At 47.1% G+C, this 25,840-nt stretch overlaps 1 protein-coding gene and 1 long non-coding RNA gene across 13 annotated transcripts in view; one reads left to right on the top strand and one right to left on the bottom strand.

Annotated features, from left to right (window-relative positions):
* MSI1 (musashi RNA binding protein 1) overlaps positions 1-25,840 on the top strand; it is a 287,638-nt gene that overhangs the window by 19,182 nt on the left and 242,616 nt on the right. The gene's annotated exons all lie outside the window — the stretch shown is intronic.
* LOC138492537 (uncharacterized) overlaps positions 11,519-25,840 on the bottom strand; it is a 209,045-nt gene continuing 194,723 nt past the window's right edge. Inside the window, exon 3 of the long non-coding RNA XR_011276220.1 lies at positions 11,519-11,964. This is a non-coding gene — a long non-coding RNA (uncharacterized lncRNA). The remainder of the gene's footprint in view (positions 11,965-25,840) is intronic.

The following is a 25,840-nucleotide window of genomic DNA, read 5'->3' as shown; positions in this document are numbered from 1 at the left end:
CATTTCCACTGCTGTTTATTACTGACTGGGGCAACTTTTGTTGCAAGAAATTACTGATTGGTGTAGCCAATTTATCAACTGCCACGTGTCTTGACCTACAACTCATGTTATCCCTTACTACTGATTGTGCTGATTAGGGCTGATCGAAGCTGTAGGCCATAACATCTGTGGAGTGACAGATTGACTGCCCTTGGATTAGAGTACCTTACACTGCTCCTTGTCGCTATCAGGGTCCTCTTAAAATGCTGGTTATTGGCTGGGGCAACTTTGCTATTCTAGTTATTGACTGTGTTAACTTCAATTGCTGTGTTTCACAGATCTGGGAAACATCCATTGCTGTGTATCACTGATCAGGGGAACTTCCATGGCTCGGTATCACTGATCAGGTGAACCTCCACGGCTGGGTGTCACTGATCATGGAACCTCCACGGCTGGGTGTCACTGATCAGGGGAACCTCTGCGGCTTGGTGTCACCTCTGCGGCTGGGTATCACTAATCAGGGGAACTTCCACTGCAGGGTATCACTGATCAGGAGAACTTCCACGACTGAGTGTCACTCATCAGGTGAACTTCCACGGCTAGGTATCACTAATCGGGGGAACTTTCCCAGGTATCACTGATCAGGGGAACTTCCACAGCTCGGTATCACTTATCAGGGGGGCTTCCACCGCTGGGTATCACTGATCAGGGGAACTTCCACTGCAGGGTATCACTGATATGAGGAATTTCCAGTGCTGAGAATCACAGATTAGGGAACCGTCCACTGCTGGGAACCACTGATAAGGGGAAACTTCCATGCTGGGTATCAATGGATAGGGGAACTTGCACTGCTGGGAACTGTTCAAGGGAACTTCCACTCTGGCGTATTACTGATATGGGGAACTTCCACTGCTGTGTATCACTGCTCAGCAATACGCATGAGTGGGAGTTATCTTGATCAGGGGAACTTCCGCTGCTCGGAATCACTGACCCAGGGGTTTTCTGCCACTGCTGGAAATCGCTGATCGAGGGAATTTATACCCTGGGTATCACTGATCAGGTGAACTTCCATGGCTGGATGTCACTGATCAGGGGGCCTTCTACCCCTGGGTATCTCTGATAAGGGGAACTTCCACTCTTTTGTATCTCTGATGAGGGGTGTTTCCACTGCTGGTTATCACTGATCAGGAGGGCCTCCACAGCTGGGTATCATTGAGGAGGGAACTTCCACTCTTATGTACTCTGATCTGGGGGGTGTGGGGGGTTCCAGTGATTAGGGGATCTGCCACTACTCTGAATCGCTGTTCCGGGGAACATCCACTGCTGCGTATCACTGATAAGTGATACGCAGTAGTGGGAGTTATCTGATATGGGGAACTTGGACTGTTCAGAATCGCTGATCTGGAGAGAAAATCCACAGCTGGTTATCAGTGAATAGGTAATCTCCCGTTGCTGGGAATCCTGATCGAGGGAACTTGCAGTGCCCTGGGTATCACTGATCAGGTGAACTTCCATGGCTGGATGTCACTGATCAGGGGGCCTTCTACCCCTGGGTATCTCTGATAAGGGGAACTTCCACTCTTTTGTATCTCTGATGAGGGGTGTTTGCACTGCTGGTTATCACTGATCAGGAGGGCCTCCACAGCTGGGTATCATTGAGGAGGGAACTTCCACTCTTATGTACTCTGATCTGGGGGGTGTGGGGGGTTCCAGTGATTAGGGGATCTGCCACTACTCTGAATCGCTGTTCCGGGGAACATCCACTGCTGGCAATCAATGATTAGGGGATCTCCCCTGGATCAGCGATTCCCAGCAGCGGGAGATCCCCTAATCATTGATTGCCAGCAGTGGATGTTCCCCGAATCAGCGATTCCCAGCAGCGGGAGATCCCCTAATCACTGATAACCAGCCGTTGATGTTCCCTGGATCAGCGATTCCCAGCAGCGGAACATCCACAGCTAGTAATCAGAGATTAGGAGATCTCCCGCTGCTGGGAATTGCTGATTCGGGTGAACATCCACGGCTGGTTATCAGTGATTAGGGGATCTCCCGCTGCTGGGAATCGCTGATTCGGGGGAACATCCACAGCTGGTGATTAGGGGATCTCCCGCTGCTGGGAATCGCTGATCCGGGGAACATCCACTGCTGGTAATCAATGATTAGGGGATCTCTCACTGCTGGGAATCGCTGATCTGGGGAGCATCCACTGCTGGTAATCAGTGATTAGGCGAATCGCTGATCCAGTGAACATCCACTGCTGGTAATCAGTGATTAGGGGATCTCCTGCTGCTGGGAATCGCTGATTCGGGGGAACATCCACAGCTGGTGATTAGGGGATCTCCTGCTGCGGGGAATCGCTGATCCGGGGAACATCCACTGCTGGTAATCAATGATTAGGGGATCTCTCGCCGCTGGGAATCGCTGATCTGGGGAACATCCACTGCTGGTAATCAGTGATTAGGCGAATCGCTGATCCAGTGAACATCCACTGCTGGTAATCGGTGATTAGGGGATCTCCCGCTGCTGTGAATCGCTGATTCGGGGGAACATCCACAGCTGGTGATTAGGGGATCTCCCGCTGCTGGGAATCGCTGATTCGGGTGAACATCCACGGCTGGTTATCAGTGTGATCTCCTGCCGCTGGGAATCGCTGATCGAGGGAACTTGCAGCGCCAGGTATCACTGATCAGTGTAATCTTCATCTGATGTTTTTTAAAAAAACAAAAAACGCCACCTCTGCTGCTGGTTGCCAGCGACCACAGCAGATGTGCTGCTGGTTCCAGTTGGCCGCACCAACCCATGGATGCTGGCTATTTTCAAGTGGGGCAGTCTTGAGCTTTTTCCTTTTGACTACAAACAGTCGGCGAATGGGCACTGCCCAGTGCTTCTGAAGGGGGGTTGGTGGGGGGACCATATGCCATGTGTGAACGAGGGAAACTGAGGAGCCGAGGTCATCGATTGGTAGAGGGGGAGTTAATGAGATGGGAATGGGGACAGCAGGGCAGGAAGGGCTGCAGGCCTGCGGGCGCAGGGGAGTGCGGGTGACTTGGGGATGGCTGTTTACAGCACAGGCTGCAGTGACTCCTGTCTGTTCCTGGTTAAGGCCGTGACGTCCGTGCTTTGATGTAGGGGTGGGAGCGGAGGGCCCCTCTCTATCCTCAGATGTACAGGTTTAAGTGCTTCTTGTCCGTGCGCGTTATGTGCTCGCCTTCCCCTCCGATGGGGGCAGAGTCCCGTGGGGGCCAGGGCGGTAGACCCCAGAGCACCCGCGTCTCTCTTACTACTAGGGAGAGCGAAGGCTTTGCACTGGCAGGAACGAGGTGCCACGGGGCAGCCATGCCGGGCAGAGGGTGGGTGCCAGAGGGGTGAAGCAGGGTCTGCATGCACTAATGACCTTCGGTGGAGCTGTGCGTGGCGTGAATGGCGGACAGGCAGCCTGCGTTAGTGGCCTGACATGCGAATAGTCAAATTGTGCTCCTCGCTTCAAAATACACTTTAAAAAAAAGCTTTAAACCTCACTATGTTTCACTACAGCACCTGACGGGAATTGCGGCTCATGTAGTTCTGGGTGGGTTTAGTTCCTCGAGAGGCCCAGAAAATGACCCCCGTGTCTAGGGTTGGTGCAGGGTTGGACATGCCTTCATTGTTATGGCAAGGCTAGGCTTGATGCAGTGAGACGTTCCGACATTCACCCACGGGACTGACTGTTTGCCGCAGTGAGATTCCCCGGCCTTTAAGCTAATTTACTTCTTTCTATAGCGCTCTGACCAAACTGTAAGCACTTCTAATGTGCCTGCTTTGCAGAAGACCTCTCTCTGTTGATGGTGTTTTTGGCTATATTCACGCATATATCTGAGCTGGGTCTTCTGTGTATGTGTTGGACAGTGGTCGAAGTGTAAAAAAAAAAAAAGGCCGCGGCACGATGTTTTCTGCCCCGCCCCCTTGTATGCCCACCCCTTTTTCTGCTCCCTTCAATCCCCCATACTCAGTCGTCCCCCCTCAATTCAAACCCCCTACCTGATTCCTTCCTTTCCTTTCCTCCACCTCAAAAAGCTGTGATTTACTCATCACTGAAGAAAACGCGGTGAAATAATCTACATTTAAATGACCCCATTAGGGTGTCATTGCCCCCTCAGAGTGCAGCTCTGTGTAGCCTCCCCTTCACCCACTATTCTTACCTCTGAATGGATATATGCACATTACTATAGCCACTGATGGGCCCCTCCCATTGCATGCAAGCACCCCAGCATCTACAGCAATTCCCAGATTGCTGCGTGACTGCCTGCGAATAGGCTTCATTCACAAGCAGTTTATTGAAATAACAGGGTTTGGCCACGACTTGCGAGATGGCACAACTTTGGTTGACACAGGATTGGCAAAACAGAGCATGGGTTCAAGCTCCAGCAGGGGAGCTGTTCGTCTTTTTAATTTTTTTATTTTTGAAACTTGACCTTTCCTACCTTGTTGGAACGGTGCTCCAGGTGACATAAAGTAAGGGAACTATGACTGATTTCCCTGAAGTAAGGGAACGTCGTACCCTTTAGTTCCCTCCCACTTCGACCTCTGGTTTTAGAGCAATTTACACTAAGGACTTGCCATCCGTTTGGTTGGTTTTTGGTGCACCGAGGGGCTCAGACGCCACGGTGCAGTTCATGGTGTGACTTTTTGGCTGGGTTTGGTGCACTGAGGGACTGGGCTACGGACATCAGGTGACTGGCTTTGGGGCAGCGATTGGCTCAGTCTGAGCCTGGTTATTACATTTGGTGTGAGACTGGTGCTGATCGGTGTAGGGCAGGTTAGTGCAGAGAGAGGCTCACCCACTGCTAGCCCGGGCTTCTCCCACACTGGCCCCCTAGTTATTGCATTTGGTGCAGTGAGGGGCTCGGCAGTGTGGAGCTTGGAAATCCCTCCCTGCATATATGCCTTTGTGCAATAACGGCCCTGCAGCTGGCTGTGCCTGTGTATGCAGTCACGGGGATTCTCGCCGGCTAATTAACTCGCACACTGGCCGATCTCGCAGCGTATTTTCCATTCTGGTCCCTCAGGAATGCCCCAAGCGTCCCACAGAGTGCCTCACAGCTTCATTCTGGGCAGCAGGTGCGGGCACCATTCCGATCGAGGGATTAGTGGCTTGCAGAGTCCAGGCTTAAAAGAGTGCATGTAGTAGCAAGCACGAGAAGTTGGTGCCCTGGCACGAGTCTGCAGTGTCGGGTATGGGCTCTAAAGGCCTGTGTTATCGGCATACGTGCCAAAACTGAGCAGTGCTGTTGGAGGCCTGGTACAAAATCATGTAGTGCCGTTATTTAGCTGTAACGGCTTGTTGTACGCCTGGCATAAAAGCGTGCACGGCATACCTTGGTTCGAGGGCCTCGCACTAGAGCATTCAGTGCCATTTCGGGGTTTTGGGGCATGTTGGAGGCCTGGTATGGGAGTGCCTGTATGCCACATCTGGGCTGTAGTGGCCTGAAAACAATATTACGTAGAGCTTTGCCTCTGTGCTGTTGCGGCATGCTAGAGGCCTGCATGGCATTGTGTGTTCCACATCTAGGCAATAGGGGCCTGTTGAAGGCCTCGCACTTGACCAGTCTCCCCCTGCACTTGGTTCCCCTGACCCCTCCCCGCCGACCTGCACTTGCCCTTCTGTGCCCACTCCCCCTGCACTAGCCTGCCTGGGACTGCACCCCATTGATGCCCTTCCAGCCCCGTCCCTCGCACTTAGCGCATGGACCTTCTTCCCCTGCACTCTCTGCATTCCCCTGGCACTTGTCCACTTGGCCTCCCCACTGGCACTCGCATAACCCATGGGCCCTTTCCACCCTGACCGGAACTCCCCGCCCTTCTTGTTACTGCACTTGTGTGATCCGAATGACACAAGGCCTAGTAGGACCGTTACTTTGTTTTTTTTTCATCCCTTTCTTCCCCCCGGCCTCTGTCTTGAGGTGTCTTGAAATACCTTTTGCTGTATAGGCGCATTATAAATACCCAATAAATATAATGAAATACCTTGTGTCATGTCTGGGCTGTAAGGGCATGTTGTTGGTTTGGCACCAGGGAATGCATTGCTATGTCTGAGCTGTAAGGAAGTCAGTCATGTAAGGATGCCCACAAGGTAGGTGCCACTCTGTATTGGTAGAGGCTGAGTCTGACATCATGTAGACCGGGCACTACCAGGCATAGACTGGCATCAACAATGTGAGAATAAGCCTGCAGTGATAGTTGGAGAATAGTATTTATGGCTAAACAAAAGAGGTGATGGCTGGAAGGTTTAGAAGAAATCTTAACCTCTGGCATTGCTCTGGGCAACCCTCCAGACCATCATTCTTCACCTGCCAACCCATTACAAAAAAGGGGAAAGACCATATGCAAATCAGGCTTGGTCTCCTCCCCCAACCCCCTCCCAAAAGGGCAGTCCAGCCCAAACTGCAAGGTTGCATCCCTTCTGCACAAGACAACATGCATCCCCTGACATGTGTCGGCCTTGTTGGGCCTCATCAGTGAGGAGTAGTGTGGGTCTCTAGGCCCAGCAGGCATGGGACCCACCTCTGGACATACCCGTCCCACTCGGGGTGCCAATGGCAAATCAAAAGAGGTGATGGCTGGAAGGTTTAGAATACAGCTTAAACTCTGGCATTGCTCTGGGCAACCCTCCAAATCATCGTTCTTCGCCTGAACAGCCATTACAAAAGGGTAAAGACCATATATTAGGCTTGGTCCCACTCCCGAAGAGACCCAAGCTACTCCTCACTTAAGATGCCCAGTGAGGCCAAAACATGTCTGGGGATGCTTGGGTCTCGTGCAGAAGGGCAGTGACGTAGCAGTAAGGGCTGGACTGCCCCTTTTGTGGCGGGACCAAGCCTGATTTGCCTATGGTCTTTCCCCTTTTGTAATGGCTTGGCAGGCTGAAGAACGATGGTCTGGAGGGTTGCCCAGAGCAATGGCAGAGGTTACGATTAATTCCAAACCTTCCATCCATCACCTCTTTTGTTTTGAATAGTATTTATGGGCAGATGTTGAGCACAAGAGCAAGCAATCACAATTGGAGACTGGCATCAGTGAGCTGAGGGTGACCATGTATTGCATGGGCCACTGGCATTGTGATGGATAAGGAGTATATAGCAAGCGTGTGGGGCTTGTGCAAAAGAGTGCAATGCCGTGAGGTGACCATTGAAATTAACAGATTGGCACCATAGTGCAATGGCAAGTTACAGCGGGCATGGGCACGCCGAGATGCAGATCCCTGGTGCAGAATCCGGTCGTGACATACATAGATTTATCGCGACTGCAGCACCTGGTTAGGGCTAGCATAGACTGGAAGAGGGGGTTAGGAATACAGTGCAGCGCCGGGCTAACGCAGGCAATGATGGGCAGAGATTCTGCATGCGTGGCAGCGCTAGAGTACACCTGTCCTTGGCGGTTAGAGTTTTTACCACAGAAAGGGAAGTCTTGCAGGAGCAATGGTCATTCATGGGCAATGGTTGAGCGAGAGCGGTCCTAGGTGAAAGATGTTATGAATGCAAAACTGTACTGGGGCCCTAGGTTTGGAACCGACCATGCTGAGCTCTGTTTTGATTGTGCCGTTTCTTTTGTTATTTTGCAGGGTCACAGGATAGGTTGTTGAGGTGAAGCCCACACCTCGCTTGTTGGCTGAAAAACGGGGGTTTTCCTGGATACCTCGCAAATGTTTTGCATGAAAACATTGATTTTCCACGCAGTTTTTGCGTTTTGTGCTAGGTGCAAGATTTTAATTGATCTTTTAGTTTTTACAGTGTGGACTCTTGGTACCAATTAAGGTCAGCTGGCACATGTTTCGACCCGTGGGTCTTTTTCAAGGCTATGGTGTATGGTTTCTTGCCCCCTGTGGGGTCCTGAGTGGTTTGCTGTGGTTTGTCCGGTAGTTTACAGCTGGGCTCTTGTTGGGCCCTGGTATAGTAATGGATGGGTGCGTGGATACGTCCTACGGCCACGGAAGCAGTACCAAGAATCCACACTATAAAAACGAAAAGCTAAATTAAAACCTTGCACCTAGCACAAAACTGCGTGTAAAATCATTTTTTTCATCCAAAACGATTGCGAGGTATCCAGGAAAACCCCTTTTTTCATGTTATAAATGCATACACTTGGGTAAGAATGTGTAGTTAGCCGTACAAGGTAGCATGGGCACGCCGTTTTTAAATAATGCAGCATGAGGAAGAGGACAGTTCAAGTGGGCAGGTGTTTAGCCTTGGCAAGTGCAGAAACGGATAAACGCGAATATTTGCTTTCAGCGGATTAGCACCAGAGAGTGCAGTCGCAGTTACCTGTAACGGTTGACGTAACTGGCAGATGTGCGTGACAGGAGGAGGCAGTGCTAGGGAGAAACTGGCATGAATGGGCAGAGATTTTAAATGAGTACCTCTGCAGGGAAAGCATGGTATTGATCAGCAGATACTTGGAACCTAAGAAGGAAAGGCGCGGGGTTGAGGAAGGCATGAAGGGCATCACCAGCCATACAGATAGGGGGTGTACCGGCCACTTTTGCTCACCAAAAATAGGCAAACCCTCCCAAAAAATAAAAACGGGGAGTAAAAATCGTGGCAACACAAATCTGAAAGAGACACATAGGAGCCTTCATCTACACAGATGCGTGGGTATATTTGGCCCAGTAGTGCTCATAATGCCCATCAACTCCACTATTATTACTGCCTGATCTGAAGAGGTCAACATTTTATATTTGAATGTGCATGAATAGCTTGTTGGAAATTAATATTTATTACAAAACGGTTTCTGTTTTAGAGTTCAAACATATTTTTACATGCTTATTAAATACTCCCATTGGGAATGGGACTTACTTCTTAACTTCCTAAACACATCCTTTTACTTCCAGTTTTAAAAAATAGGGAGTAAAATATTCCCACTTCTAAAACGTATCTGGAGCACTGGACATCGCAGGGTAGACTAACTCCTTTCTTAAAAACACTGACCTGATTAAGGAAAAGGAGGGGGGGCGTGTACACGAAATTACACTAATATTCACTGACGGTATTCTCTGAAATATCGAGAGAGAGAAAGCAGAAGGCACAAATAATGCGCTTTTGGCTTGCAACAAAAAAAAAACATTGTCCATAATGACGAACATGGGGAGCGGGGCTGCGCGGGTGTCCCCTGAGCCCCATGTTCGTGATTATGGACTTCGAGAGTTGCTGGGGACAATAAAGAAGAGAAAAGGGAACCCTGCAGCGTTAACTCCGACCCTCGTTAGTGGGAGGGAACTGACGCCGCAGGGACGGAGGAGAGTCCGCAGCGGTGTGAGCTGCTGAAACTGTAAGTAGGGGAAGGGAGAAAGGTATGCGGGATGCCGGCTAGCGTGATCTACGTGAACACAGTGCAGCAGGATTTAGCGATTCGATATTTTCAGATTCACAATTTCCTGATGCGTGGTAATCACATAGATCCTTCACTGACAGCTGGCTGGCATTAATGGGCCCAGATTTATCCCAGGGGGTACCAGGTGGGGATTGGAATGAAGGGGCAGCGATTTAGCGTCAGAGAAGTGTAGTGCCTTGTGATGGCTAAGAAGTGAAGTAGTGTTAAACCTCAGGTGGGGGGTTGACATACATGTGCAGAGATTTGGAAGCAGAGAGTTCAGTGCCAGGTGGAGCTTTGTGGAGTCGGGGAAGAGCCCGTGCCATGATGCATTTTACACCGTGGTCTTTAAAAAAAGAAAAACAAAATAAATAAAAAAGGAATGTATTCTGTACCGATATAGATATAAAAATAAGAATATACATTTTGTATACATGTATATAAACATGAATAAAAAGACATGTATTAAAAAATAAGTATACATTAGATATGGGTTTTTTTGGGCGAGGCATTTCATACAGCATGACGAAATGCAGACAAACATGGTAGCTGCTTACCATGGTATCTAGTACATACAAACCTATTATTGCACACTTGCCCTTTTGGAGACACCTGCCTTTTTAATCACTACTCTGCCCTCCCCCTTCCCGACCCACTTTACTCCCTGAACTCATGATGGTGGTTCTTCCATGAACACTATACTTTTCCAAATGTGTTTGCACATCCTGTATTTCAAAACACTTCTCCCTTCATCCCATGAAATCACTTTATCCGCCCCCTTTCTTAACCTGTACAGTTTAGGGGTTGCCTTTTTCTAACTCTGTGGGTTACAGTCACGTATTGCTGTAGCCACACCAATGTGTAGGGGACTGTTGTAGGCATATTCTTGATATAGATTGACTGACTGCATTTTCGAGTTACCTGCTAGGCAATTTTCGGTGAAACTGACTACCAGGCTGCAGTGCAAGCTACAGGTGATACAGAAAAACGATTTTGTATTCTGTGGACTGTTCACTTGGTTACATTATTTTTGTACACATTTATATATACTTTTCAAATTCATGTAAGAATACAAAGTAGTTTGGCTTGCTGTTTCCTTCCAGTGGAGCTTCTTCCAATCAAGTTTGTGCCTGGCCATTACAAGATGGCGTCAGGCCCAACCTAATTGGAAGAATTCTCTTTTCAATCCAATCCCTCTGGTCTCAACTCTCTTTCCCAGCTTCTACTTGAAAACAAATCCAAGCCGTTGCTTCTTCTAATCATGGTTGCCAGTTTGGGCTATTTCCCGCACACCTGGGCTACTCAAAATCCTGTTATAAGGGGGAAAATGGCACGTGCCGGTTTCCACGTTTTGGGCTGATGTTAGCTATTTTTCACAGCAGACTCATTCATTTAAAAAAACGAGGCAACAGCCAACAGAATGCACGTGCCAACTGTTTGACTGATAAGGGCTTTGCTCTGCTGAGGTTTTTTTTTAGCCCCCATTCGCTTCCAAAAACCTCATTAGGAGGGCAACTGTGTCAGAAATGCTACTCCATCCCCTCCCCCAATCTAGCATTAAGGCCATGCAAATGTCATAATGTCTGTGCCCATTTGCAAGGGCGTCTCTTTGTCCATTGTGAATTGTGCAAGTCTCCCTAAATTAGCGTTGATATTTGGGTGATAGGATCTGATGGTGCCCTTTGCACCTGAAAGCCCCACATCTTCACCAGTTCACTGCTGAAATCTTCTCCTCAAAGCACACAAGGGAGTGACAGAAAGACCAGTTGCCCTCTGTTTTAAATGTCTAATTTATTTCCATGAAACTAAAAAAGTGATGGGTGGAAGATTTTGAAATAATCTGAACCACTGTCATTGCTCTGGGCAACTTTCCACACCACCATTTCTTAGTCCCGTGGGTCCCGTGCTTGCTGGGCCTTAGAGTCCTAAGCTACTCCTCACTGATGACGCTCAACAAGGCTGAAACATGTTTGGGGATGCGCGTGGTCTCGTGCAGAAGGGATGTGATCCAGCAGTTCCCTTTGGGGGTGGGACCAAGCCTGATTTGCGCATGGTCTTTTCCCTTCTGTTCATTACATTACTCTTCATTCCGTTACGTGTATACTTTAGTTCCGAATGGGGAATATAGAGTTATGAAAAGTACACAAATCATAATACAGTAACTTAACACAAATATGAAACCTTAATGGATTGTGTAAAATTAAAGAATGTGGTTGTTGCTAGTACCACAATGCAAGATGAGCATACAAAATGCCAGTTTTTGGTTTTGCAAATGTACTTTCCATACATATACACACACAACAAAAGAGACTGCGTGATAATGTTGTTGTTTGGTACACTGTAATGTTGAAGCTGATTGGGACAGCACACAATTGGGCTTATTTTCAGGCCAGGTTGTGCTAAATGTAGATCTCCATTTTGGGCAACCCTGCATCTAATCCTTGGTCCCGGTCCTTATGCTTCGTTATAGTCTTTCTTCATAATCGTCCTCCTTCTTCTAAGTCCTTCTGCTTTTTAGTCCTTCACCCTCATCATGGTCCTTTTTTTTTCTTATAGTCCTTCTTCTTCATCGAAATTCTTCTGTCACAATGAGGGTTGTGGTCTGTCAGTAACCTTCACAGGGCATTCCGCTACCTAAGTAGTCTAAAGATGGGGAGAAAAAAAGACCAAAATCAACCAGTGACATTCTCTTTCAGGCGTCAAAATAAAACCATCAAGCATCAGTTACTAAATGATTCAGTAAATAGGAAAGCATTAATAGTCAATCCCTAATAAAACAATGGAAAAGCGTACCTTGATTCCCGATGATAAAGGAAGAAAATATACACCAGTAAGGGCGCGAGTCAAAAGAATTCCCCCTCCTCTCGCAAGAGAAAACCAGCGGGGTAAAGAAAGCAAGAGGACCCTTGCAAATAGTGGTTCCTCGTTCCCACAAAGTACCCCAAGAACAAAGGGGAAACAGAGTTCCAACGAAAGGATAATCCACAAACTGTATCAAGTCTCAAAGGTTTCCAAACAAAAGTTCTGGGTTTCCAGACCAAAGTCTGCACCAAAAGATCAAGTTCAATTCCTAATCAGTAAGTATACAATTTACAAAACCGATGAGTCTGTAAAGCAGTTTCAAGTGCGAAAGCCAAAGAATCCAGCCAGGAGTCATTTCAACACACAGCCACAACTGAGGAAAGAAGAACACGTGAAGGTAGTAGGTTGCACGAGGGAAAGGTTGGTGAGAGCAGGATCACTAAAACAAGGCAAAGAGAAGAGGAAACCTCAACCTGGATGGTTCAAAGGAGCAAAGAAATTCAACCAGCAAGGGAGACAAACTGAAGAGTGTTGATGCTGGGCGATTCACGTCGTGATAATGATGCTGCCACGCCATAGCACATATACGCTCAAGGAATATTGGGTGTTTTAATGTTCCTTTGCAAAAGTCGTGGTCGGAAACAACCATATTGCAATTTGTATTCTGCTTACTTTCCACACATCGATCTCGCACTGTATGGCGTGATATGGTATGAGATATACAAGCATTAGTCCGGACACCTCAATATCATTCCCTTCCCATTTGTTAGTCCTCTCCTGTGTCACAGTACTTCCCCTTTCGTCACATTTCCCCTCCTTCCTCACATTCCTTCTCCTTCCTCAGCCCTTTTTTCTTCATCACAGTCCTTCTCCATCATATTTTCTCTACTTCATCATAGTTATTCTCTTCACAGCGCTCCTTCGGCACAATCCTTTTCCTTTGTATAATCTGTCACCTTCGTCATAGTCGTTCTCCTTTGTCATAGTCCTTTCCCTTCGGCACAGTCCTTTTTCATCTTCAGTCTTTTATCACAGACCTTCTCCTTCATCATAGTCTTCCTTCTGCATAGTACTTCACATTTGTCATTGTCCTTCAGCACAGCCCCTTTCGTTAATCAGTCTTTAATTGGTTCTTCTCCATCATCACAGTCCACCTCCTTTTTCAGTCCTTCTTTGTCACAGTCCTGCTCCGTCACCACAGGCCTTCTCCTTCGTCACAGTCCTCCACATTCATCATAGGCCTTTTTTCAACACAATTGTTCTCCTTCATCATTTTCCTTCGGTGCATTCCTTCTGCTTCAAAATAGTCCTTCGCCTAAGCCCCATTGTTTCATTATAGTCTTTCTTCTTTGTCAAAGCTTTTTGTCATAGATTTTTGTTCGTTTGTTGTCACAGTCCTTCTCCATCACTGTCCTTCTCCTTTTTCACAGTCATTTAGCACAGCACTTCTCCTTCAACACAGTTCTCCATCTATCAACAAAATCTTTCATTCCGACATCCTCCCTCGCTCCAATTTTTTTCTCAATCCCCATATTCATCTTCATCGATCTGCTCCTCCTTCACCCTCTGCCACACTGGCGAAGTGTTTTTGGGTTTACTCTGAAAATGTTTCCCCACACAGCAGCCAAAACTATTGGCTTTGTCATTTTTGTTTTATTTGTTCTGTCTCTCTTACCGTTGGTCCTCCTTTGCTTCCACAACTGAATGGCCTTGCTTCCATAACTTTCAGACTCTGGCGGACAAACTTCATGGTGTAGTTTCCCTTCGGTTATGCAGACTCCCATGCTTGCTGATCTTCTATACCCCATGACTTGTTCTCTGCTAAATGCATGTGCACACAAACACTCACAACCCTATGTCCTGTGCCGTCTCTCAAAACAATGGTATTTTGGGGCTCTATTTTCAGCCAGAAATTAATTCCCAATGGCATTAAAAGGATGCAGCCCTTGCTTACGTTTTTCAATGCAAGCACTTTAAAAGGCTGGGAATGAATCCTTGTGCAGTTTAATAAACCAATTTGGTATTTTGATCAAACTTACCCTGCATAGCAGTGTCACTACCTATAGATTTACTGGGCATGTCGCGACATGTTTCAACTTTTCCTTGTTTAGTGGTCCTCTTCTGGAGCATATTTTTTCTTCCTGATTGATACATCTCACAGTTTGAGATACTACATCGTTTCTGGGGAATTTTTCAATCTTGTATGTGACTTAAGAGTAGCATGCGAATCCTTGGCGGCTTTTGGCACGTATTTATGCATTCTCTCCCATATCATTGCCTTCCATGATTACATGATTGTCGCCCGTAACCAAGATTATTTATCTGCTGTTCCTCTAGATGCACCTTTCCTTTTCACTTCTTCTATGAGAAAACAAAATCTTTAGTGGTCTTCAATACTTCTGCGGTTTTACCACTTTTGAAGTTTGTGCCTTCAAGCGTCTGTCTGTGATCTAATTATGCTGCAAGACACTGCAGACGTTTAGTTTAGATGGAGAGAACTGCCACCTGCATTGGAACTATTGTGGTTTTCTTCCGATCATGGTTTTTGGCTCTTAGGCAAGTCTACTGACTCTAGGCTTTCTGTAGACGATTCACCCTTTTTTTTTCTTTTTCCATGGCGATATTTAGCTAAGTTCCAACCAGTCTTCATCGATTTCATACTTTAGTTCTTGTAGAAAGGTTTCACAGCCGCATGCTGTAATACGCTCCCGATGTCTAGTGCTTTCTAGATTTATGCATACATTTTTACTAACGAGGCTCTAAAAGCCAAGAAAAAAGTGAATAATCATAAATGCAAAAAAGAATGTATATGTGTATATATATGTGTGTGTGTGTGTGTGTGTGTGTATATATATATATATATATATTTTTTTTTTAAAGCAGTCACAGATACACAGTCTGAAAAATTAGGTTTTTACATATATGTGGAACTTAAGTCATGCCACAGACAATGTAATATTTCATTGGGTATTTATTGAGTGCGAACATGGCTGCAGTCTACCCATCAGTCCTTTCAAATGACATGTGTTACCAGCGTATCGTTTAGTGTAACTTGGAATAGTTAACATTTACTGTTGGTGGGGAACAGGTATTTATTTGATTTATTAATTGATCATTTGTAAGGCGCTTTATACAACAGAATTGTGTTTCAAAGCGCCACAAGGTAACCATGTTGAGAGCGGCTGGAACATGGGAGATGGGCTGTAGATGGTGGTCCTCAGGCAAGATACTGGGCTGGGTGGGTTCAGACATGTGTATTTTACAGGGTGTGAAGGCGGTGCACTTTGAGGAGATGGGGGAGTCTTGAATCAATTTCTGAACTGCACAAGGGTGGTGAGTCGCATGTTGATAAGGATGACATTTCACCGTTTTAGGGTACAGATTAGGAAAGCTTGCTTCCTGATTTGTTCTCCTTTTTTTTAATGTCAGCTGCTCTGGTCTGGCCTGTTCCTGCACATGGATGGCCACATGCTCTGTAAAACGTGAAGGAGCATCTGCTGTGAAAGGCCGATTGGCATAGCCTGAGTGCCTGGCATGAGGACTAGCTAGGCAAAGTTTGTTTTTACTTTTGCATCTTCCCGGGTCTTTGACCACCTAGAGCATTAGAGCAGGAAATATTGATTTCTTTATGTACCCCATTTGCTGGTGCAAGACTAAGCTGATCAGATTTCTCCTTTTCAAAGTTGGTAAATGTCTCCTTGCTCTGGGCACCTTTTAGGCTGGCATCCTCCCGGCCAGCCTTCAGGTTCTTGTTCTGGAGAGCTCGCTCGGTCTGCGTGGTTCCTGCACCGTGCACCACTTTAGAGTAGCAGGGATACGCTGGTGCAGCCTGGACATTACATTAGTCTGATTCTGCTCTTTAGCCCTATTTGATTTCCTCCATGGCCCCCTGTGACTACGCCCTGAAATTCCCCAGCCTGTTGCTGCGAACCTGCGGCATTCCCTGCTCCAAATGCTGTCACTTCTTAAGATCCAGTTCACAGCTTCACTTTCTTCTCCGCTTTTCGATATACGCTCCTGTACCCATCCTCCGTCGTTCTCTCTTCTACTTGATGGACTATGTGCCCTCTTGTGCCCACCTTTCGTTTCCGCCTGCTGTGTAGTTCACCTGATATGTTATCAGTTGACGAACCTCTCCTGTCCTAGTAGTTCGTGTTCTTGTTGGTGGAGCATGCCTACTGGAGGGCACCTGAAAATAGGGCGCCTTTCACCCTAATAGTCTTAGTCTTGCATTTCCTGGTCAATCCTTTGGTTTCTCTTGATGTTTTGACTTGCTTACAGGCAGTATCCAGGATGAAGCTGTCTCCTTCAAAGCTGTGGTCGCCCTGCCAGGTCCTTTTCTAGTTAGGATTAATCTGTGGTCATGTGCGTACGTAATGGCAGTTTCTGCAGGTCTGCACTGATGTTAGCTAGTGTCATTGCTGGTGGCTTGGCGAGGCTAGAAGAGAGACCAGGCTGGCACCCCATTTACAAAAACTCATATGCACCCAGCCATCCTTCACATATGCACCCATGCACTCACTCTTCTTTCTTGTTCACACTTGCAAGCTCTGCGTTTTATCCGATCCTCTACTACCCATGTGTAAAGTCTCTCCTCATATTTCAACTGATCTCTTTCCTCTTTATCACAGTCCTCCGTCATTCATACTCTTTCCTCATTCGTCTTCTATATGCTTTGTTTCAATCGCTCTCTTCTTTATCTTGTTCTCTCTCTCTCCTCTCTCTCTGATATGCTCTTTGCCTAGTCCGCACACCCCCCAAGGTGTCCTGCTTCCTATTACTAATTCCTTTCTTCTCACTCTGTCATACACTCCTGTTTCACCCCCACACACTCCTCTATCCTGTCTGCCCTCTTTCTCTCTCTTCTGACTCTTACATGTCCATGCCGGTCTCTCTCATCTCGCTGTATCCCTTGCGTATGCTTTCTCGTCTTTGCCTTTCGTATAGTTTGGGGTCTTTAACGCTTTCTCTGCCCTCCCTTTAGCCTCTTCCTTTGGACTAATTTCTCTTTTCTCCCACTCCCACGTCCGTCTCATCCCTGGCTTAGCCTCTTTCTACTGTACTCATCCAGATTGTTTTTTTTATCTCTTTCTCGTCACCCATTCTCTTGCGTCTACATTTCTCCCCACTGTCCTATAGCTTTGTGCGCTCTTGTTTCCTCCCCCTCCGTCTGCCCCCCTTATTCTCCTCCCTCTCTCCCATTGATGGGCACTCCTGGCCTGGTATATGGAAGCGCCCATTCACCTCCTAACAATGGTTGCTTGTCCTGTGGAATGCCTGAAATTGCTGCCTGTCCCCTTGGCCTGCACACAGGTCTCTGCAGGGGAATGGCAGATTGAGGCTGAATTGCTCTGGGTCTCACAGTATCATCTTGGCTTTGCTTGAATGACACAGCCTGAGAATTGAATGACAAAGGATGGTTTGTGCTCATTATCTGCCATCAACCTTCTGCTTTCTGTCCCTTCTCCCACTCTTTCATCCACACCAGTCCCACCCAGAGGATCCCTGTCACTGGCTTCAATAGCCAAGGCCTGGGATTGGACTTTGCTGTGTGTGTATGTGTGTGTGTGTGTGTGTGTGTTCATGTGTTCATGTGTGTCCATCCCACGAGTCCTACTGTGTCCTTGTCAGAGTTCATCCTTTTATGTGTCTGTAATTGTGTGTGTTTTCCAGTGTTGTCCCTAGTGTGCATTTTACAAACTGCGTGTGTCTGTGTATCTGGCCTTCTGTTTGTGTCCTTGTGTGCATTTGTGTATGTCTTTCGTTGTGTGTGTGTGTTCCTGCGGGTCCCAGTTTCTTTTTGTTTGTGCACTTGTTTGTATCCATGAGTGCATCTGTGTGTGCGTGTCTTCATGTGTGCTTGTTTGTGTGTTCTTCTCTCTGTCCCTGTATGTGTGTTCCCATGTATGTGTCCATTGCCTTTCTTTGAAAACCTTTTTATCTTTTATCTGTCTAAATGTGCTCCCGTGTGCCTGTTTACGTGGGTGTTCTTGTCTCCATGCCCCTGTGTTTCTTTATTTGTGTGTGTGTGTGTATCTCTACGCCGATCATCATGTGTTCTTCTTTGCATCCCTACATCACTCTGTGTGTGTGTGGTGTGTGTATTTTTAACTGGGCCTGCGCTTCCCAGTGCATTAACCCATGCTTTCTAATGCATTTTACAATAGGCCTCCCTCAGGCTTGAACCACTCACAGCTCAAACATTCGCGCAGAGCCACTCTGTACAAGCAGTGGATTTATTAATGTGCAGCACCCCTCTTCCCACACACTAGATTAGTGCACGGCAGACAGACCGTGATGTGGACAACTTGTCTGGCCACTGGTAATCCCTGCAGGGAACAACCAGCAGCGACAGAATTACAGTGCGAGGGGAGGTGAAGTGCATTTTCTGATTCTAGTGCTAGCATAGCCTGGAGTGCTTTGCCTGCCCAGTCCAGCTGACACAGCTTTGATTCTTCTTTACTGCATTAGTGCAGCAGTGTTTGGGTGACGTGCAGTGCTGTTGTTCAGTGCTGAGAGGGACCTCTCTCCATATCTGGCTACAGAGCTCTTATACTCAGTTTGACTATTTGTTTGGTCACTATTCGACCAGGCCTCACTGTCTTCACCCTCCACTTACCAGCCACCTATGACCCGTTGGGCCACTAAATCATCACCCGGCGTCTCCACAAATGGGCAGGAACTACTGTTATTGTGCTGGAATTAATTGAATCCTTTTTTTGCAAACTGAAAACGGATCGGCGAGTTCCAACATTTCGATGCTTGCCTGCGAGTTCCTCCGAGTTATCTCTGGTCCCCATTGTTAAGTTAAATTCACCTCCTAAAGCAACTTTTTTTAGTCCGATCATTACCATTTCAAGTTTTCGAGGAATTGTCTTTGAATGCCTACAGGGCCCTGCATCACCCTATGTTTTTTTTCTTCTCATCTCTGTATTCTAGTCGTGCTGGTCTCTCCTATCTTTTCTACTGGCCTTCCCGTTTCGCCTTCCCTGTGTTCAGTCCCACTTCCGCTCATTTTCTCTTCTTGTTCCTAAACTTTGTCTATAAGTTCTGTACCCACCTTTGCATCTTTTCCCTTTTCTTTGGAACTTAATCTCTTATCTACTCCCCACCACTAAATGAAGTTACTGCATGTTAATTGCCCTAGGTTTATCATGCTTTATTTTGCAACTGTTCACTTAATTCAGTTGCTGAGCTCTTTGGTGAAAGCACCTTTTATAAATCCAAATAACTAAAAACAAACAAATATATTTAAGTCTGAAGATCTGTATGGGTCACACAAGCAACTTATCAACAGTGGTGGATGGTGAATTCTGAACGGGTGTGGCATAAATGTATGCGCCAAATATGTACGAGTGATTGAGCACAACAGGGATCACAAAGCAAACTACTGCGGTTCAGAGGAGCCCCCTCCACTCCCTGATCTCAAAGAATTGTTTTAAAATAATGGAAATTGGATTTGTATGGTACCACATGAAAAAACCCAATAGATGCAAGCCACCAATAGTGCACAGGACCACATTCCAACGCATTTTCATTATGCCGGTTTCCACAACATATGCCAGTATAAAACATATTTTCATGTTGGCTGTACTCACATGTCCAGCCCGGCTGCTCCAGTATATTCCAGAACTCTCAGCCAGTAAAAAATGCCAGGCCACATAAAGAAAGTATGTCAGACTGGCTATACCAACATAGGCTTGTAATTACACTTACTTTTCACCCTTGGTGCAAAGTACAAAAATGCTATGACACTCAAGAATATGACCAGACCGGAGCCACCAATGTATGCCAATCCGAACTAGTCATAACACCCAAGTAAAAAGTAACAAATGCCATCCCACAGTAAGAAAGTAAATGCACACTGACACCACCAATGTAGGTCAGACTAGCCACGTCATAACACCCACCATGTTTGCTCTACCCATAATTCGAAGTAGAAAAATGCCATGCCACAGTAAGAAAGTAAATGCACACTGACACCACCAATGTAGGTCAGACTAGCCACGTCATAACACCCACCATGTTTGCTCTACCCATAATTCGAAGTAGAAAAATGCCATGCCACAGTAAGAAAGTAAATGCAGACTGGCATACTAATGTAGGCCAGTCCAGCCACATAATAACACTTCACGTATCATTTTTATTTACCATTCGTGGTTCGAAATTGAGGGGAGCCTGAAGCTATTTAGCTCCCGCTTGATGCCTGTTTAGCTTGACACCAACAGCCGCCAGAAGCTACTTTTGGCTCCCCAGGCTAATTGTTGCCGAGCAAACACATCAAAGTCAGTTTAAGTCAGTGGTTTTGGGACAATTTTTAAAATAAACTTTAGGACACATCTGTACGCCATTTAAAGCATAAGGGATCACACAATTATATGTTTCCATCTTATGTGAAACTAAGATAGATCGGCGGAAAGCTATGCACTAGCTGCTCATTCCCCAGTGGTAGCTTCTGGCCACTGATTAATGCTGGATACCCAGGAGCTTATCCAATCTTAATTCGAGCCCTGCCCTCTATGCACGGTACAGTATCAAGTGTGAAGCAAAAAAGGCCATGCCCCTAGCAGCTCCCACTTCTCACTGAGGCAGCTAAATTTAAGGGTGGGCGCTGGCACCCACACACGCTCGCATACAACACTCTTGATCTGCATATTCACAACTCATTTAAACAACTCCTTGCATTCACTCATACATAAAAACAAACACACCAACATACACGAGCACATACTTACACATTACATTAAAAAAACACTTACCATACCGGCTCACACCCTCCACAAGAGCTGCAAAGAAGGACCGTACGTGAGCCACCTGGCTGTCCGTAGGGGGCTGTTCTCCTGTCAGCGCAAGAACAAGAGGTGGTGACCAGGCTTCCGACACCGCCCCCCGCCCCCCCCCCCCCCCCCCCCCGGCCTCTCATTATCTTGGGCTATGTTTGTTGCAGAGCCCAAAGATAGTAAAGCACACAGGTGGACCGTGCTGACTGCCACTGAAGAGGGGTGCGTCCCCCACTACGCATGTTTTATTTGTTTCAATGCAGATCTGCCTCCACCCATAGTGGCGGGCCTCCATTGCTTTCCGGAAAGCTAGGAACATATCCATCATTAGATAAGTGTATGTGGGCTGGGGCTGCAAAGATCAAACAAATAAGTGCTGCTACTGGGATGCAACAACTTGAGTACCCTTCGATTCCCTTGCCCACGCACCCCAGCCAATGACTAAAACGAGAAATAAGGGAATTCTCTTTAACGCCTGAGATCACCTTTATACAATGCTGCTGTCCAGAGCATACATTACCGACTGGACTCGTTCTCCTTAAGTGCTTCCATCAGCTAGAACTGGCAATGCCCCTGAAATGGCATAGACTTCAGCATAAGACAGCAAGAGCGTTCCCTAGATTCAAGAAATATCTTTCAAGACACAGAGATAATAATTTTAAAAAGTCCTTCCATGATAAGGTTATGAACTACTTGACAAAACTAGCAACACAATACAAGTGGTGCAGATCTGATATTCCTGTTTGTGGATTGGTGTAAAGTCATCCAGTAATTTCTTCAAAATTCGAAAGAGACTGGGCTGCCCTGGTAAAAAAAAGGTTTATATATCTCCAACGGTGCATTGCAACACTGAGGCCTTTCAGAATGAAAAGCCAACTTTTTTGTTGTTGTTTTTGCTGATGTGAACCGTTCCTGTGATAATAAGGATATTTGTACCGCGCACTATCACCACCGGAGTGGTCCCCTGGCACTCTGGCGGCTCTGAAAAGGGGAAGGGGGTGAGTTAGTGGGAATAAGCTGGAAAAGTGCAAGAGAGCAGTGATGTGCTGTTGGCGGCTTTAGCCCGGTGGGTCAGTTGGCTGGGCTTGGGGTGTTTTACGGTCGGTAGTCATCATGTGCTGTTGTGCAAGTCTGTGTGGTTTGTTTTGTTGCAGTGTAGTGAAGTTTGTGCGGCTTGATGTGTTGTAGGCTTGTGGTTGTGTTTGGTTAGAGTTTGAGAGGTGTATGCAGAGTGGTGAAATTGTTAGTGGATTGGTTGATTGGCATTGCTGTCTGGAAGTGAGGCGCTGTATTTCCGTATTCTCTCCAGGTAGGGTGCAGGAGCTTCTCTGCGTCTCTGTCCTGATCTGGGCTGTCCGATTCTCCAGTCCCTTTCACACATGGCATCGCCTCACATTCATAACCTTACCCAAGTTCGGCCTCGGCCACCTACGTGACACCTGTCTGTATGCGGGGCAGGCAGGTGTCTGTGTTCCTTCAAATCTGGCCCAGAGAGCATTCCCAATCCAGTTGGTGCAAGTAGAAGACTTGTGTCCAGACTTTATAAGGCGTGCCATGCTAATCAATCAACCAGCAATAGAGCCAAAGAGAAATGGGAAAGAGATATAGGTCTAACAATACACAAGGAGCAATGGCTGCACTGGTGCTGTTTAACAAAGGAGATCTCCCTAAATGCCTGTTTTAGGCTGATCCAATTCGAGATACTCAATCAGTTACACTACAAGCCTGCTTGTATCTCCAAATGTGCGCCAGCGGCTAGCAATGAATGTGCAAACTGTAACGAGACAGCCACAGACTGCCTGTAAATGTATTGGAGCTTCCCACGGATTGCCCAGTTGTGGCTGTCAGTTGCTGACGTCCTACATGACATTACCGAAATACTGGGATGGTTCCTGTGAAAATCTACCGACTTTTCAATTTGGGTTGCTTAATCGCCAAAAAATGTATTTTAAAATATTGGAAAACCAGTGCATCCCCCAGTGTCGATGAATGGCTTAAGGAACTGACCTATGCTAATGAAGGGGAAGAGTGCTATATTTCATTGACTGTATCCATTTGTAGACCCAAGGACATGTGGGGCCCTTTCCGTAGCTTCCTTCCTACTTCGCCCCTGAAACTTAAACAGTCGATTTGTGCTGATGCACTACAATGTTGTAATCTGCTCGCTTAGATATGTGTTTTGTGGTTGCACGACTGTCGCTGTACCAAATGAAGTGTTTATTTTTTTTAAAGAAAATATTTGTGTATCAGCAACTCCCATCTATGCCCCTCTGCCATATTAAATCGAATGTTGCCAGCCAGTCGTCCCCAGCCATATCAGACACCTCAGGCAAAGGAATCCCTGCACCAGACCTGCCTCCTCCCCCTCTCACTGCATCATCTCTTCCACTGGTGTGGCAAATCCGATGTTGTCAGACTGCAGCCTCCTCGTCCATCTTCTGTCCCTCCAGCAGTGGAAAACACTATTAACAGCCAACTCCCTCATCTGCTCTTCCTGAGCTGTCCACCAATGATTCTCCCGCATCAGTAAACAACTGTGCTGGCTGTGGGCATCCTGCCCCTCCAAGGTCCACAATCACAAGAGATTTGCCATTCTCCCCTGCGAATCCACTTGGCAATCAATATCTTCATACCACATAAAGTCAACATCCTTTTCCTCCTCAGAATCCCTGTCCCACTACATCAGTTCAAGTGCATTAGTCTTAGGAAGGACTACCACACAGTAACAACAAATACAACTGATTGACTTGAGCAAACAAATTGATTTGCAGGGCTCTTAGACACCCCCCGGACAAGCCTTGGCACTGTAAGACCACGACAGTGTTGGTTAGCACAGTAGAGAAGCTGAGAAAACGAATCTAACAAACAAATGTAGGTGACTAAATTAGGAAGCATTCTCTCGGTCACAGACAAATGGGAAGGTTGAATGGGTTTCACAAATAAGCTGGAATACAAAATTGCAGGAATCGGGGGAACACGTTTGTCTTGGAAGCAAGACAGTGCGACACAACACAGGTTTGAATTCCGATCCTGCGCTTAGAAACCACTTGCTCTTGTTAAGCGCGCTATAAATGGACAATAAAATAGAAAAAACGAAAGTGCTCTAAATTCTATTTGAAGGTTGGAAATGGGAGGCTTCACGTCTATGTAGGAGTGGAGAGGTTGAAAGAGGATCAAAGGGTGAGTTTGACACTAAGCAGAGGCCTAGAGAGGGCGTCTCCAGTCAGATCGGTATCGTCTTATCGCAGGAATCGGACGTGTTTTCCTTGGTGACCGAGCGAGACTGCCGTGGGAATGACAGTGTGTCATGGAAAGGAACATGGGGGGGGGGGGTTGCGGGGGGTGGAGCGGGGTTACGATAGTAGCAGAGGGGCTGGGTGAAGTTTGACATGAGGGTTCATGTGGGGTGACCAAAAAAATAGAGAGTATGCCTATGTAAAGTTACATTTGGGCTTAAAACGAAATTTCGAGGCTGTTTTTATCTTAAGGTGGTAATCAAAAAGGTTTGTATCCTCCTGAACCATTTTCACAGGAAGAGAAAGGCGTGCAATGAGTTTCATTGCTTTTGTTTAGACATGACTCTTGTCCTAATTGGTGCAAAGTGGCCAGGGACCACGGCCAAAAGTGGTGCCCACTACCTATGGCCAAAGGCCAGTGCCAGGGTGTCGGCCTTTTAGACTAATTGGGGAAAGGGAGACAGCAGCAATGGCTGAAGAAAATGGCATGGGGTGTATGTTAATTAACTAGTACTGGGGCGGTAAAATCTAGCATCGCAACACCTTTGAAATTCAGTGAAAAACTTTAGGTGAGAGAGTTAAGGGGAACCAATTTTAGTGCAATAAACCTATGAAATTCGGCGGGTGTTGGAAGAGAAAACAGCCATAATGCAGAGTCCATCCCATTGCTCAGACATTGAGCACAGGCTTTATATCACAGATGGGGTCACCAGTGTCATCCCGGGAGGGGAGGGTGGAGGGCGGTTAGGAATTCCAAGTCAGTGCTATTGAGGCAGGGTCAGCAATGACATCCCGGGAGGGGAGGGAGGAGGGCGTTTAGGGATTCCAAGTCAATGCTATTGAGGCGGGGTCAGCAATGACATCCCGGGAGGGGAGGGAGGAGGGCGGTTAGGGATTCCAAGTCAAGGCTATTGAAACAGGGTCAGCAATGACATCCCGGAAGGGGAGGGAGGAGGGCGGTTAGGAATTCCAAGTCAATGCTATTGAGGCGGGGTCAGCAATGACATCCCGCGAGGGGAGGGAGGAGGGCGTTTAGGGATTCCAAGTCAATGCTATTGAGGCGGGGTCAGCAATGACATCCCGGGAGGGGAGGGAGGAGGGCGGTTAGTGATTCCAAGTCAAGGCTATTGAGGCAGGGTCAGCAATGACATCCCGGGAGGGGAGGGAGGAGGGCGGTTAGGGATTCCAAGTCAAGGCTATTGAGACAGGGTCAGCAATGACATCCCAGAAGGGGAGGTTGGAGGGCGGTTAGGGATTCCAAGTCGATGCTATTGAGACAGGGTCAGCAGTGACATCCCGGGAGGGGAGGGAGGAGGGCGGTTAGGGATTCCAAGTCGATGCTATTGAGGCAGGGTCAGCAGTGACATCCCGGGAGGGGAGGGTGGAGGGTGGTTAGGGATTCCAAGTCAATGCTTTTGAGGCAGGGTCAGCAATGACATCCCGGGAGGGGAGGTTGGAGGGCGGTTAGGGATTCCAAGTCAAAGCTATTGAGGCAGGGTCAGCAATGACATCCCAGGAGGGGAGGTTGGAGGGCGGTTAGGGATTCCAAAATTGAGGCAAGGTCAGCAATGACATCCCGGGAGGGGAGGGTGGAGGGCGGTTAGGGATTCCAAGTCAATGCTATTGTCACTTCCAACTTTTGTTGCACTAAATTGGTTCACCATAGCTGTCTCAGTCGCAACTAAACATTTTCCAGTTAAT

The sequence above is a fragment of the Ambystoma mexicanum genome, chromosome 10 (genome assembly GCF_040938575.1).
Source record: "Ambystoma mexicanum isolate Mex_15411 chromosome 10, UKY_AmexF1_1, whole genome shotgun sequence".
Lineage (NCBI taxonomy): Eukaryota > Metazoa > Chordata > Amphibia > Caudata > Ambystomatidae > Ambystoma > Ambystoma mexicanum.
This window is presented reverse-complemented; position numbering and strand designations above follow the sequence as displayed.